Here is a 17,517-nt window from a genome sequence, read left to right as displayed (position 1 = left end):
GTCGGAACAGCTATTGGAAACTGTTATCACATATCCCTGCCGTGAGAGATGGCGGTACCGTCTAGGAGGCCCGCCGTCCCCTTCAGGGACGAAATGAAAACGTTTTAGTAGTAGTCACGGCCGACTTGATGCGTCGCTCTAGCTAGCGCAGCGAGGGATCCAGTCGGCCGTGGTGATAGTAGTAGTATTAGTACAATTTCTAATCACTAGATTGCGTGCTAAAGCCTGAGTTCAGTTTCAAACCTCTCCGCTGTGTTTCTATGGAGTGAGAGCATGTGACACTGTTGATAGTGATTCGTCCGTCGGATGGGGACGTTAGACCTTGAGCGGACCTCTTAGTGTTAATGGACAGAAGACTATGTTCCGACTTCGGGTATCATCTTCTCTCTATCTCATCGTCATCTCTCTCTCTCTCTCTCTCTCTCTCTCTCTCTCTCACACACACACACACACACACACACACACACAATAATTCATGTTATTAGCTTTATGTGCCACTGACTGCTTTTACGGTTTTCAGAAAGGCCCTCGCCGGAATTAAGTCCCGCACGAGTTCTTTTACGTGTCAGTAAATCTACCGACACGAGGCTGACTTATTTGAGCACCTTCAAATACCACCGGACTGAGCCAGGATCGAACCTGCCAAGTTCGGGTCAGGAGGCCAGCACTTGAACCGTCTGAGCCAGGATCGAACCTGCCAAGTTCGGGTCAGGAGGCCAGCGCTTGAACCGTCTGAGCCACTCAGCGCCCCCCCCCCCCCCCACACACACACACACACTGACGTACAGGTATTCCATGGGTATTAACTACTAGAAAGACCTGCAGTAGGCCTCTGCGGAAGTCACAGGCATCACATGATCTGGCTGTGTGGTAGTTCAAAATAGAGTCAAGAACCAGAATCCTTATTGTTGACCGTTCTTAAAAATATTTACCGGGCAAGTTGGCCGTGCGGTTGGGGACGCGCAGCTGTGAGCTTGCATCCGCGAGATAGTGGGTTCGAACTCCACTGTCTGCAGCTGGTTTTCCTCGGTTTCTCATTTTCACGCCTGGCAAATGCTGGGGCTGCACATTAATTAAGGCCACGGCCGCTTCCTTCCCACTCCTAGGCCATAAGACCTATCTGTGTCGGGGCGATGTAAAGCCATTTGTGAAAAAAAAAACCATGTTTGTCTGTAGTTTCTCTGTTTTAAATTTCAGTGGATGGGGCGGATTTAGAATTCTTATTGCTGACCACTGTTATGTTTGTGTAGTTTCTCTCTTTTAAGTTCCTGACGAATGCTAGGAACCGGGCGAGTTGGCCGTGCGGTTAATGGCGCGCGGCTGTGAGTTTGCATCCGGGAGATAGTGGGTTCGAATCCCACTGTCGGCAGCCCGGAAAATGGTTTTCTGTGGCTTCCCATGTTCACACCAGGCAAATGCTGGGGCTGTCCCTTAATTAAGGCCAAAATTGGGCACTAAAATAATAAAGATGTTTTAACATAAGCTACATAACACACATCTGCATCATGTTTTAATACTTCTTAATCTTACATCCTCCTGTGGGTGGTGATGATAGAATAACGTCAACGGTATCCCTTGTCTGTCGGAAGAGGAGGCGACTAAAAGAGGGACCAGTGCCCCTCAATTGGCAGTGCGGGTTGGCGACCACGGTTCTCTTAGTTGAGTCTGGCGTTGCTTCCATTTACTTGTGTCAGGTTCCTCGCTCCTACCTTTCTTGTCTGACCTTCCTTCGTCAGTTCTTGTTCTTTTACGACCCCGACGGTATTGGATTTGCGAGACCTACGGAGTCTTTCATTTTAGCTCTCTTCTTGGTACTTCTCTTCTTCCCTTTCTTTTGCCGCGCTGCGTTCTGTCGTTCAAATCCCTGTCACTCCATGTGAGATTTGTGCTCGGCAAAGCGGGCGCGGGACAGGTTTTTCTCCGGGTACTTCGGTTTTCCCTGTCATATATCATTCCAGCAACACTCTCCACTATCGTTTCATCTGTCATTCATTAATCATTGCTCCAGAGGAGTGCGACAGGCTTCGGCAGCCGGCACAATTACTGTCATCGCCGCTAGTGGGGAGGGGGTCATTAATTCCATTTCTGACCCGGTCGAATGACTGGAAACAGTCTGTGGATTTCCATTTTCATTAATATAGAATATTGGAATTATTTTTTTTCTTTCCATTGATTAATATTAATACATAAATAGCAGTATAAAATATCCAAAACAATTTAATAAAGACAAAAAACCCATTACGCTATCATATAGGCTACGGAAGCTAAATAGGCAAAAAAGGCAAAATAATAATTGTTCCTACCGTTCCCAAACGCACGGAAACATGTTTGTCTCTATGTTACACTTAGATGTTTTTTAAAAAAAAAAGTCATTTTGCCTAACTTCCGGGCCCTATGATGAGGATACAACCTGTCATAACTGAGGTCACTTTGTTTGAAAATAGGGAACTGAGGCTGTCTTTTCATGTTTCCTTAAGAATTAGATTAGTTTTTGGCGAACCAGTTCACTGCAACATGAAACGGAAACTTCTCGTTTCTGAAACCTTACAGCTGTAACGTAAAAGGCGAAGTGTACATACAATCATGCGCTGGCGTAGTTTGCAAACAGTTTCTAGAGTGTGTGTACACAAATTGCTTTGAGCGTAGTTACGTTTTACCAAATACTGGGCAAGTCAAACACTGCACTAATCAGCTCTGCGTACATTATTTGCGTTTAGCGGTATTTCATGCAATCATTGTTTCTTCAGGTTTGAGAGGTTGGAAGAGTAATGTTACCTCTTATCATTGAGCGAAATCACCATTTCCTCGGTAATGCAGCCAGTTTCTGCAGGTGTGCTGAGGAGCCGCCGAAAATTTGTTGACCCCCAAGATTGGAAGTGACCAAGAAAGTGAGGAACTTCAATACAACCGAAAAATTATGTTTGCTATGGTGTTTTTAAAGTTTTGATGGCACTCTTGATATTTTTACCCAGCGATTTCCGTCTGTTGTAGCTCGTACTGGGGTAGTGGTGGGTTTCCTATTAAGGAGGAAATACATCTCGACAATCACTCTCTCTTGTTTATTTATTTATTTATTTATTTATTTATTTATTTATTTATTTATTTATTTATTTCATACCTTCATCTGTGGCGAAGGTAAGGCTCGCGGCCCTGTCTTACACTTAACCACATAATATCTAAAATAAGCTTCATGAAACAGAATAATGAAATAATAAAAATAAAAATTTAATAGGTAATCTCGCCAAGACCGCTTTAAAGAAGCTAAAGAAGTGCAATTCCTAACACTGATTGGAAGGGAATTCCGTAGCCTTGAACCAGACACTTATATGCACAGGAATTGAGAGTGTAGTAGTTGATCGTATGTGCGACAATGAGATAGGAAAGGCCTAGGACTGGGAAGGAAGCGGCCGTGGCCTTAATTAAGGCACAACTCCAGCATTTACCTGGTGTGAAAATGGGGAAACCGCGGAAAACCATCTTTATGGTTGCCGACAGTGGGGTTCGAACCCACTGTCTCCCGAATGCAAGCTCACAGCTGCGCGCCCCTAACCGCACGGCCAACTCGCCCGATCGACTTGAGAATGTCATTATGACTACGAATTTTATCCTAAATCCGGAGTTAAGTGGAAGGGCAGGAGGTGTTACTGGAATGAAAGGACTTTGAAATGTGGTTGTGGCTAAGCGATTTGTAATATCAAACAATCGATGCTGGATTTTAGGAGGGTGGGGTTGTTTGACGAACACAGGAAGGAACCTTTTATCCGTACTGGTTCACTTATTAGGGCTACGAGTGACTTTACACACCCATTGTTGCTTTACTTCGGAGATCACAAGGAAACCTATGTTTTAACTTGTCTACGCCATTGGTTGTCATCGTGTACTATTCCCCACTCGGGGATGGTTCATATTTTTGCCATTGTTGAAATGTACCTAGTTACGTGATCTTTTCACATTTAAGGAATATTTCAGTATGGTATAACTGGGAGTGAATGTTACGTTCGTAGGTGTCCTTGAACGACAGACACGAGCGTTATTTCAATTTCTGAAGTAACCTCTTTCTATCGCAGGTGATTAATTAAGTTTCTGCCCTCGCCCTTCCCATGCCCTGTCTTTTTGCTGTCGCATCCTCAAATATTATTACTCCTACCCTTCTTAGTAATCTCCTGTCAATTTTTATTGCTATTTTCCCCACGTCTTCCTCACTCTCTCCCAGCGGAAGTTCCATTATTCTCTAATACGCTGTAAACCTGGCGAAAAATTCATCATTGGATGTTGTAGTCGATACGATAGGGTGGCCGGGGAGGGGGAAGTCAGCTGGGGCTGACACATTACATTGTGTGTGCCTAGTGCCTACCTGCGCCGCATCCTTTCCTGTATTGAGATTATCGGCGTGTTGGGTTACAATGTGCCTTGTTTACGAGGGGTTACATATTGCCCGAGTACGACCTCTGTTACGAACTTACGTCATTTCTCTCAGTAGATTGTTGTGTGCATGTTGAACTGCGGTAGGGGAGGGGTATTGTATGAGAACAATTTTGTTGCATTTCGTTGTTTGAAATTTCGGGTAGTACCGTTTGGTTCGTACACTAACAGTAGATTACTGTGGACAGGTTTGGATAATTTTATTTTCTGTATTTCGTCAGCTGTCATCCGCCATCTTTCATCTACAGAGCACCGTGTTGCCCTCTTTAGCTAGATACCTTTGAAATGTGGTGGCGGCAACATCTACATTCTCTTGTTTGTAAACAAACCCATGCGGTACGAGAATGAATCGTATCCATCCATCATTATAATTTTTTGTCCTAAATGGAAGGTAATAATTTCTTTTACGCCATATTAAGAGTAAAATTAGCGATAAATTAATAAATGCCATTATTACGAGAAAAATATATACAGTAGAACCCCTTTTATCCGAAATAAAGGGGGCGGAGCCAGTTCGGTTGACACATGGTAAATATTTTCGTAAGTTTATAATGTCGAAATAAAAATGCATAAACTCTGTTAAGCAAAGGTGCATACTGTATATTAACATTAAAATGTTTACATAATGTCACTCATTGTATAAAATCAGTGATTTTCTTCTGAATTTTCTTGGTGCAGCGATTTCGTGTAGCTATGTCGCGCCATCGTTTAATCAACAATGCATCATCTGGTGTAGATTCATTGCTTTGTTCAACAAAGCGCAAAGCGATCTGAAATAATGAACATTTTTGTTACTACTGAACTGAATACTGTATACAATAATTTTATTACAGTACTGTAATTAAAGCGTGTGTTACTGTATTTTAATAACAATTCGAAATAAATTTTACCTCCAATGCATTAAATCCATCATCTAATGTAACTCGATTCTCAGAACTGCATAATCTTCATGACGAATAATACAGTAATAATAATGATTACTGCTTGTTCAAGAGAAAATGTATCATGGAACGAACTAGAGGGTTAGAAACTGTTTTACCGGGCGAGTTGGCCGTGCGCGTAGAGGCGCGCGGCTGTGAGCTTGCATCCGGGAGATAGTAGGTTCGAATCCCACTATCGGCAGCCCTGAAGATGGTCTTCCGTGGTTTCCCATTTTCACACCAGGCAAATGCTGGGGCTGTACCTTAATTAAGGCCACGGCCGCTTCCTTCCAACTCCTAGGCCTTTCCTATCCAATCGTCGCCATAAGACCTATCTGTGTCGGTGCGACGTAAAGCCCTTAGCAAAAAAAAAAAAAAAAAAAAAAAAAAAGAAACTGTTTTGTTTAATGCTACACGTGCATTCTGGGATGTCATAATATAAAAATATGGTTTGCCTAGTAGCTCTCAGCACTTACAGTATAGCAAGAGACGGCTAAGAACGAGAGGGTAAAAACAAAATATTAAAATAAATTAAAATGTTGCCAGAGCATTTCGGTTATGCGAGGTTCTACTGTACATACATACTTTGCTACATTACGATTATGAATTCTGCTACATCACAGCGCTTCAGTATGTCTTTTGTTCATGTGTGTGTTAAGTTTTTGCTCACTTAACTTCTTTGAACTTCTTTGCTATGCTTTACTTTGCTTCATATTAGGCCTACTTGGTGGGGCAAGTTGTTGACTTGTGCCCATAACTCATTAATTAATATAATTTTTGGTCCAGGGATCATGCTATTTTCTTACAACAAAAATCACTTTTGTGTTACTTACGATATACTTTTCTTTTCGTCGCCGTAAGACTTATCTGTGTCGGTGTGACGTAAAGCAAAAAAAAAAAAAAAGAAAAGAACTTTTCACCTCCATTTTCCCGTTTGAACTGCCCGCACTGGTCATGATGGACAAAGATATTGAGAATTCACAGACATAGCACTTGCATTCTTCGGTGCTAGCCATGGACCTCAGGACGGAAACAAGAGGGCACGATGAAGTATAATGCCACAGAATAGAGTTGTGTCTACAGCGAAATAGTCGCCGCAGTTGCGTATCTATATTTATCTAGTAATTAGTTGGGAAAACGAAATCTTTATCACGAGATCGAAACTCAGAAGAGGGAAATCTTCCGACACAGTAACTTGCATCGGGCTGGTTGGCCTTGCGGTTAGGGGCGCGTAGCTGTGAGCTTGCGTCCGAGTTCGAACTCCACTCTCGGCAGCCCTGAAGATGGTTTTCCGAGGTTTCCCATTTTCACACCAGGCAAATGCTGGGGTTATATCTTAATTAAGGCCACAGCCGCTTCCTTCCCACTCCTAGCCCTTTCCTATCCCATTGTTGCCAAAAGATCTTTTTTTTTTTTTTTTTTTGCTAGGGGTTTTACGTCGCACCGACACAGATAGGTCTTATGGCGACGATGGGATAGGAAAGGCCTAGGAGTTGGAAGGAAGCGGCCGTGGCCTTAATTAAGGTACAGCCCCAGCATTTGCCTGGTGTGAAAGTGGGAAACCACGGAAAACCATCTTCAGGGCTGCCGATAGCAGGATTCGAACCTACTATCTCCCGGATGCAAGCTCACAGCTGCGCGCCTCTACACGCACGGCCAACTCGCCCGGTGCCAAAAGATCTATATGCGTCGGTGCGACGTAAAGCAAACTGTAATTAAAATTGATAGTGTCTTCCTTTGTTACATCTTTGAAGGGAAAAACTGTACAGAATGACCTGCAGTTAAACAAAGGTAAAAATAAGTGCTGAAAAGAGAACTCTGCAGTTGCAACGGCAAGGCTTCGTCTTTACAACACGAATGAGTTAGTCCTTACTTGGAATCAAAGATCGCAATCGTGAGCATTTGACAGAAATGATGTCTGATCTCGTTATTGCTCGTAATTGTATCCTATTAGCAGAGAGGAACGGTAAAATATAGTAAATCATTGTATGTTAGATAAACAGAAAACATGTGATCGATAGGGTTTTCTTCATGTGACCCAACTGAATAATCATTTTATAAACAGTGTTTGTGCACATTCACGCGTATTTGAAAAGAAAAGCTCTGAAAATGGGTTTTGTGTCGCGATGGGATCATTCTGAGAAGCAAAGCTTTTAAGTAGCTTGGCTTATGACTGACGGCGTAATTAGTTAATTACAGAAATGTCACCTGCCCTGCGCTCAATATATGTGTAACGAAAATAGCGTCAATACTTGAAGTAATTAGCTTTCTCAGCTGGGATCCTGTGATCAATAGCCCAAGTCCGGCTGGGAGATGACAAGGTCCCCCCTTCTATGGATTCGTCTTGTAATTAATGTGCACAGCAGTAGCTATGTGCCTTTGTTTGATTCACGGCCTCCTGGACTCACTCCCTCCTGTGGCAGTCAATATTCTTTTATGGAGTGGGAGCTGGCTCACACCTACATGGCGGACATGTTTAGGAAAAGTAAAAATTAAAAATTGTTTATATTTTCATTTTATTTTTCACTTGAATCAGTTTAATTTCCGTGAAGTCAGTAACTATCTGGAGTTGCTCTTCTATTGTATTGTCTACAATCTGAAAGGGTGCTTGCTATAGTCTACAAGAAGTTCTGTGCCATCTCGATCATATTATGTTTAAAAGATGGTGTGGTGATGGTTATTAATAATTATGAGTATGTGCAATGTTGGGCAACCGTCCGATCCTTCGAAGATCAATCAATCGATTAGTCAGTCAGTCGATCAGTCAATCAATCAATCAATGAATCACTACTAATCTGCATTTAAGGCAGTCGCCCAGGTGGCAGATTCCCTATTGTTGTTTTCCTAGCCTTTTCTTAAATGATTGTTAAGAAATTGGAAATTTATTGAACATCTCGCTTGGTAAGTTATTCCAATCCGTAACTCCTCTTCCTATAAACGAATATTTGCCCCAATTTGTCCTCTTGAATTCCAGCTTTATCCTCATATTGTGATCTTTCCTACTTTTAAAGACACCACTCAAACGTATTCGTCTACTGATGTCCTCCCACAGCTCGGAACATACCACTTAGTCGAGCAGCTCGTCTCCTTTCTCTCAAGTCTTCCTAGCCCAAACTTTGCAACATTTTTGTAACGCTACTCTTTTCTCGGAAATCGCCCAGAACAAATCGAGCTGCTTTTCTGTGGATTTTTTCCAGTTCTTGAATCAAGTAATCCTGGTGAGGGTCCTATACACTGGAACCATACTCTAGTTGGGGTCTTACCAGAGACTTGTATGCCCTCTCTTTTACATCCTTACTACAAACCCTAAATGAATGAAGAATGAAGACAGCGGGAAACGAAAGAGAAGAGTCACGAATATGAAAATTAAAAACACTCCCCTACACCTCGCAAACATACTATCGGTGTGGGAAGAAAACAAGATTTGACCCAGGAAGATCGGACAGCAAACGTGAAAGTGAGGAGCCTGGCTTAAGGAAGTGGATGCAATGCTATACTCTTTTAGAGACTCCGTGGTCGCCAACTGACCCTTAAGTTGAGAGCCCCTGCGGTTACTACTTTCAGTCGCCTCTTATGACAGGCAGGGAATATCGTGCAAGTATTCTATCGTCCACAGGATCCAGGGTTAGATTTGAAAGTTGAGGAAGTGGGATGCAGTTTCAGGCTCACTGCAACTATACAATAGCAATAATAATAATAATAATAATAATAATAATAATAATAATAATAATAATAATAATAATAATAATAATAATAATACTTTTCCTCTTCTTTTTGTTTTTTAGATCTGCTGAAACTTTAAACCGTCATCACTGAATTCCGGACACACTGTTTGGACGTACGGTTTCATGTTGTACTCCTAACGATGGGGGTTGAATATTCAAGCTTAACACTGCTTCGTCTGTTGCCTTATCAGAGCCTCTGTGATTGTTACTTTCGGCGTAACACCATCGTTTTGTGATGTGAATAGAGTTCTTTTACATGGACATGAATGAGCTGCTTGTTTCAGCTAACTTCTGACGCTGTCCAAGCTACCAACAGTCTCGATGTAATTGACAGCGTACATTCATGTCTGTTTCATAGCTAGTCTCTTTCAGGTGTTGCAGCTGTAAATTATGTGAAACATGGTGCACCATTATTTTGAGTTGGTTCTGGAATCGTGTGTTATCATAGTTATGAGGATTACGGCATAATGTCAAATAAGATCTGGGTATCATCGCCTCGTTAAAGAACTACCTTTTTCATTCATGCATTCTGATACTATTACGTCTGACTCCTTGGTTGAATGGTCAGCGTTGAGGCCTTCGCTTCAGAGAGTTACGGGTTCAATTTTCGGCCGGGTCGATGATTTTAATCCCGTGTGATTAATTTTTCTTCATATTCAGGCAACACACTAGACACTACCAGTCATCTCAGAAACACACAATAGTGATCACATCTCTCCACATAAGGGTTGGCGCCAGGAAGACAATCCGTCCGCAAAAGAGGCCAAAACCACATGTGCGACACAGGTCGCACCCGCAACCCCACAAGGTGTGGGAAAAGCTGAAGAAGAAGCCTTAATTTGTGAGCATTGTAATTCTTTATTGATTTTTCAAGTGCTCACTCAGCGGATGAAGTAGGCCTACATGTTTTTTGTGCCGCAGTGAGACCATTTTCTTAAGTCCATTTAATAACTACCTAGGTGCCTCTGTGGATCAGCGGTAGAGTGTCGGCCTCCGGATTCCAAGATAGCGGGTTCAAACCCGGCAGAGGTAGTCGGATTTTTGAAGGGCGGAAAAAAGTCCATTCGACACTCTATGTAGTACGATGTCGGCATGTGTTTACCCGACAAAATTCATTAAATCTCAGCCACAGACGCCCAAGAGAGTTTCGGTTTACTCGGTCTGCCATCTAGTGGGCCTAGAGTAAAACGGAGCGTCGAAATTGACGAGCAGACAGGCAGATGGCGTCAAATTGAAATGTCTGCACACGGTAGCTGAGGCCATACGATTATTATTATTAATAACTACCTACACTACCCGTTACTAAGAGGTTATCCAATATTTCCATGTCAACGATGCTCGCCATTGATGGGCTCAGTCATCATCATCATGATCAGCAGCAGCATCATTACATTCTCTTTCTTCTTCCGCTTTACCCCACACTTTGTTGGGGTCACGGGTGCGAACTGTTTTGCGCATGTGGACTTGGCGTTGTTTTAAGGCTGGATGCACTTCCTGACGCAAACCGTATGTGGTGGGATGTGTTCACTATTGCGTGTTTTCTGTGGTGATTCGTAGTGTAATGGGTTGTGAGTGTATGGAGAGGGGAGTATTGAGACGAACATAAATATGCAGTCCCAGAGACAGGAATTAAACACACCCGATTAAAATCCCCGACCCCATCGGGAATCGAACCCGGTACCCCTCTGAACTGAAAGCGTCGACGTTTACCATTCAGCCAAGGATGCGGACACATAATAATAATAACAATAATAATAATCTTCACATCCTCATCTTCGTCATCTATAATATATCCGTTGTCATATATCATTACGGTAAAATTACGTCATGGGACGTATAATATTGCATATTCTACAACTTTTCTTATGTTCAGTTATTAAGCAGAAGTGATATTTGGGGAGATAATTGAACGTGTGTGAAAAATGTAATAATCGGGATTATCTCTGTTATTATTCCATGTAAGTTAAAATGCGTGGAATGTAAAAGAACGGAAAATTCATTGTGCATAATTTCTGTTATATGGCTTACAGTGTTTAAATACAGCTAATATTAACGGAGAAATTGGACATTTCCTCTTTTGGTCCCTTTAAGGTTGCAGTGCCACTGTATACTAATCCAATAGCTTACTGCACAACTCGGTTATCCCAGAGTTCAAATACTGATTTTCGAGGAATTATGTTTGGTGTTATATCGCAACAAACAAATACAGACAAAAACTGAAATGTACTTGTTTTCAAATTTTGTATAACTTATCCGTGATAAAAACGAAGCGTGAAGCCAAAATTTAAAATGTACAGACAGAATTATAATTTTATTAATATACTATCAGATTATCAATTATAATGTTATTGGTTTTACGTCCCACTGACTACTTTTTCGGTTTTCGGAGACGCCGAGGTGCCGGAATTTTGTCCCACAGGTGTTCTTTTACGTGCCAGTAAAAACCTACCGACACGAGGCTGACGTGTTTGAGCACCTTCAAATACCACCGGAATAATCCATGATCGAACCTACCAAGTTGTGGTCAGAAGGCCAGCGCTCAGCCCGGCAGTAGATAATCGAGGTAGCCGGTTCACTGAGGTAGAAAGAGGTCTTGAAGAACTGCGGATCACACGTAATGACATCCTGAAGCGTGTCCAATTCAAGAAGAAACTTCAAGCATGCCAAGGTTTTGCAGGAAAAACCGAAGCCAACAACAGGAAAGGCATGGACATAGGCGATAACGAACGCGGAAGTACTGGGCAAACGTCAAATCCCAAAGAAGGAAACAGTTGAAATGACGTGGTTCATGGTTGGCCGAAGCTATATGGAATGAATGAACAGTATCAGTATTATCTATTTACCACAATTCTAACTGCCTCTGTGGATCAGTGGTAGAGTGTCGGCCTCCGGATTCCAAGATAGCGGGTTCAAACCCGGCAGAGGTAGTCGGATTTTTGAAGGGCGGAAAATCGACACTCCATGTCGTGCGATGTCCGCATGTAAAAGATCTCTGGTGACACATTTGGTGTTTACCCGACAAAATTAATTAAATCTCAGCCATAGACGCCCAAGAGAATTTCGGTTTACTCGGTCTGCCATCTAGTGGGCCTAGACTAAAACGGAACGTCGAAATTGACGAGCAGACAGCCAGATCGCGTGAAATTGAAATGTCTGCACACGGTACTGAGGCCATACGATTATTATTATTATTATTATTATTATTATTATTATTATTATTATTATTACTTACCACAATTCTGATTATAAATATGGAAACTGTAGTGAAAAAGGGCGACCCTCATGTGCATATAAAATATTTCTTGGATCTATGCTTAAAATGATACAAGCTCAGGCCTACAAACTACGTACAATTGAATATCGATATCTCGAACCTCCATTACTCGAATTTTCATTATCTCGAAGTAACTTAAATTCCCGGCCGTTTGTTCTATTCTTCACGTGTATTTATTTTTCAATAACTCGAAATTTGGTTACACGAATTTCTTGAAGCAATAAATACTCCGTAACTTGAATTTTGTGCAACATTAACCGTGCAATACGGCATTTGTGGATTGTGAGGGACAGTTAACAAGTAAAGAAAGGGTTACAGTGGTGCTGGGAGGTAATATGACGGAAACCGAAAAACTAAAACTAGTGATCGGATAATTGGCGAAGCCTCGCTGTTCCTCGGGTGTGAATTCATTACCGGTAATGTACGAAAGCAAGCCCGAAGTCGCGGATGACATATGAATCTCGGCTGCGTGGTGTTGACGAGAAGTTTCAGAGTGAAAGGAGGAAAGGTTAACCGTAACAAACAAAAGAGACTAACGGAGTTTATTTGTATATGTTTAAGTATTGTTAAAACTAATGTAATCATTATAAGCCCGTATATACATATGGTTCGATTATGTGCTATGCATGCTCAAAAACGATATTATATATATATCTCGATTTTTCGATAACTCGGAAGTAAAATTTAGTTCCCGAGGTGATTCGAGATATGGACGTTCTACTGTATATAATACTGTGTAAAACACATTGGTGTACATAATTTCTCATTGCTTATTTATTCTCATAATTGGCAGCTAATCAATCACCCGTTCACTCATTCATTCACTCATTAATTTGATAACACGCTTCCTTTCACTCGTCCAGTCTGTTATTCACTTATTCCTTTACACACTCACAGATACATGCAACCGTTTGTTTAAATAACATTTTTCTCTTTGTAGAACTGACATTTTGGAAGAAGCAGGTTCTTGACATGCCCTGACAGTGAATTCTATAGCTTTGCGGAGGTCCAATAAAATCCTTTATGGAAGGCTAGGGGTTCGGATGGAAATGCATATCGATATATAGGTCCATTGCTGGTAAGACAACCGGGGAGACCGAACACATAGATAGCGAAGAAGAAAGGTCCGATTACAGAACCTTGTATTGCTCCAGAAGTTACTGGAACAACCGGTGATCGAGCATCTCTGTATACCACACATTGAGTCCTTCCCTGGAAGCATATTCTCTTTACTGGGGAAGATTCACGTTAGATTGGCAGATTTTTGAAGAGATGGGATATAATCAGGTACTGTACTTAGCAGGATATGAACGCTCGCTCTCCTTGCCGTACTGGTAAAGAGTAAAACAAGAAGAGAGCCATTAGGTCGGGTACAGTGGTTAACAAGTCATTAGACTGTCATAGCCTGGACCTCGTATTTCTTCTTCACGGTGCTTGTAACCATGAACCAGTAATGGTGAATCCTCGTCTGGACTCTTCCTTCACTTCAGAGCAGTGTTCCGTCATCACTGAGCTTTTTCCATAAATGTTATTTTTAATTTGCTGGGCTGAGTGGCCCAAATGGAAGAGCGGTGGCCTTCTCAGCCGAAGATGGTGGGTTCGATCTCGGGTAAGCGCTGTGTTATTTGAAGGTGCTCAAATACGCCAGTCTCGTGTTAGTGGATTTACCGGCACGTAAAAAGCATTGTATGGGACCATATTTCCGGTGTCTCGCTTTCACTGAAAACAACAAAAATAGTTAGGGGAACGTAAATCTTGTTTCTAGTGAATTAACTAACATTTCTACGATTTTTGGAAACGCAAGTATGGGAAGGGGCTTGGACTGGAAGGTAGTGGCCCTGGTCTTAATTCAGATAATGCCCCACCATTTGCTTGCTGTAAAAATAGAAAACTATCTTCCTCTACTTTTGTAAATAATTCGCTTTTTGTTTTGTAAGCTCCAGTTTATCTGGGGAATACCAAGGATTGTAATTTTTAACCACTCCAATTGAAAGGTATCGAGCAGTGCCACCAGATGTCTGGGTTATCTCCCTTTTCGTAATTTTCTGACATTTCTTTGTTTTTACCCCTGTCTTCAAATGTCGTATGCTAAGCCACAAGGTGCGTAGAATCATGAGTGGGGCTCGGATTTCTACGCTGTGGCATATTGTTATCGCAGTCTCTTTACAAAGTTAATTTAAACCTAATTCTAGTTTTTGTGAACACAGTAACACAGTTTATATTTATGATAGGCCTATAATTGGAATATTTTACTCTGACCAAAGAATGGTATAAAAGCATAATTGTTCATAGTTGTAATGTCCAGTGATCTTATTTGTGTTTGGTTTTACTCTCCTTAGACATATTTTGTTATTGAATGATGTTTGAAAGTAACGGGTTTCGCGAACAGTAAGTTGTTCAAATAGAAATGACAAAATAATGTTAAGAATGTGACCAGTTTCTTGCTGGTCTTTTTAAGCAAATTTTGGACATTCTTTTGCATCATTATCAAGTTTTTGTGTCTTCTTTTGGTATTTTTACGGCATAAGTGCCTGCGTTAACAGCCCCCGTGGCTCAGGCGGCAGCGCGCCGGCCTCCAGGTCACTCAATGTGAGATTTTGCAGGCCAAAGCAGAGGCGGGAGAGGTTTTTCTCCGGGTACTCCGGTTTTCCCTGTCATCTTTCATTTCAGCAACACTCATCACTATCATTTTATTTCATCTGTCAGTCATTCATCATTGCCCCAGAGGAGTGCGACAGGCCTTGGCAGCCGGCACAATTCATATCCTCGCCGCAGGTTGGGGGCTTCATTCATCCCATCCCTGTCCCGGTCATTGTCTGGAAAACAGGTTGTACGTTTTCATTTTCAAGTGCTTGCGTTATCCCAGAAATTTCGGCTGAGTGGCTCAGACGGTTGAGGCGCTGGCCTTCTGACCCCAACTTGGTAGGTTCGATCCTGGCTTAGTCCGGTGGTATTTGAAGGTGCTCAAATACGCCAGCCTCGTGTCGCTAGATTTACTGACACGTAAAAGAACTCCCGCGGGACTAAATTCCGGCACCTCGGCGTCTCCGAAAACCGTAAAAGTAGTTAGTGGAACGTAAAGCCAATGACATAATATGTTGTTGTTTGAGTGATTAGTCCTTAGACTGGGTTGATGCAGCTGTCCATGCCACCCTGTCCTATGCTAACCTTTTCATTTCTACGTAACTATTGCATCCTACATCTGCTCTATTCTGCTTGTCATATTCATACCTTGGTCTACCCCTACCGTTCTTACCACCTACACTTCCTTCAAAAACCAGCTGAACAAGTCCTGGGTGTCTTAAGATGTGTCCTATCATTCTATCTCGTCTTCTCGTCAAATTTAGTTAAATCGATCTCCTCTCACCAATTCGATTCAGTATCTCTTCATTCGTCATTCGATCTATCCATCTCACCTTCAGCATTCTTCTGTAACACCACATTTCAAAAGCTTCTATTCTCTTTCTTTCTGAGCTAGTTATCGTCCTTGTTTCACTTCCATACAATGCCACGCTCCACACGAAAGTCTTCAAAAACATCTTTCTAATTCCTATATCAATGTTTGAAGTGAGCAAATTTCTTTTCTTAAGAAAGCTCTTCCTTGCTTGTGCTAGTCTGCATTTTATGTCCTCCTTGCTTCTGCCATCGTTAGTTATTTTACTACCCAAGTAACAATATTCATCTACTTCCTTTAAGACTTCATTTCCTAATTTAATATTTCCTGCATCATCTGCCTTCGTTCGACTGCACTCCATTACTTTTGTTTTGGACATATTTATTTTCATCTTGTACTCCGTACCCAAGACTTCATCCATACCATTCAGCAACTTCTCGAGATCTTCTGTAGTCTCAGATAAAATAACAATATCATCGGCAAATCCCAAGGTTTTGATTTCCTCTCCTTGGAATGTGATTCCCTTTCCAAATTCCTCTTTGATTTCCTTTACTGCCTGTTCTGTGTAAACATTTAAAAGGAGGGGGCGGGGCAAACTGCAGCCTTGCCTCACTCCTTTCTGGATTGCTGCTTCTTTTTCAAAGCCCTCGTTTATTATCACTGCAGACTGATTTTTATACAGATTGTAGATAAGTCTTCGTTCTTGGTATCTGATCCCAGTCATCTTCAGAGTCTTAAATAGCTTGGTCCAATCAACATTATCGAATGGCTTTTTTTCAGATCTACGAATGCCATGTACGTGAGCTTGACCTTCTTGATTCGATTCTCTAAGATCAGACGTAGAGTCAGGATTGCTTCACGTGTTCCTACATTTCTTCTGAAGCCAAATTGATCTTCTCCTAACTCAGCTTCAACTTGTTTTTCTATTCTTCTGTTAATAATACGTGTTAAAATTTTGCAGGCATGAGATACTAAACTAATGGTGCGGTAGTTTTCACACCTGTCAGCACCGGCTTTCTTGGGAATAGGTATAACAACATTCTGCCGAAAATCGGATGGGACTTCTCCTGTCTCATACATCTTACACACTAACCTTGCCATGCTGGTTTCTCCTAAGGCAGCCAGTAATTCAGAGGGAATGTCATCAATTCCAGGTGCCCTGTTCCTATTTAAGTCACTCACAGCTCTGTCAAACTCTGACCTCAAAATTGGGGCTCCCATCATTTCATCCTCTTCATGTTCTAGAACCAAATTATCTACATCTTTACCTTGATACAACTGTTGGATATGCTCCTGCCATCTTTCTGCTTTGTCTTCTTTCCCTAGAAGTGGCTTTCCATCTGAGCTCTTAATATTCATACACGTAGATTTCCTTTCTCCAAAGGTTTCCTTGATTTTCCTGTATGCAGCATCTACCTTTCCCAGGACCATACAGCCTTCGACATCCTTGCACTTCTCCTTCAGCCATTCTTCCTTAGCTACCTTGCACTTTCTATCCACTTGATTCTTTAATCGCCTGTATTCTTTTCTGCCCTCTTCATTTCTAGCATTCTTGTATTTTCGTCGTTCATCAATCAGGTCTAGTATCTCCTGAGTTATCCACTGATTCTTAGTTGATCTTTTCTTCCTTCCTAACATTTCTTCAGCAGCCCTACTGACTTCATTTTACATGACTTTCGACTCTTCTTCTATAGTGTTTCCTTCAGCCTTTTCATTTAGCCCTTGTGCAACATGTTCCTTGAAACAATCCCTCACACTCCTATCTTTCAACTTGTCTAGATC

Source organism: Anabrus simplex, chromosome 8 (assembly GCF_040414725.1).
Source record: "Anabrus simplex isolate iqAnaSimp1 chromosome 8, ASM4041472v1, whole genome shotgun sequence".
In the NCBI taxonomy this organism is placed as follows: domain Eukaryota; kingdom Metazoa; phylum Arthropoda; class Insecta; order Orthoptera; family Tettigoniidae; genus Anabrus; species Anabrus simplex.
This window is presented reverse-complemented; position numbering follows the sequence as displayed.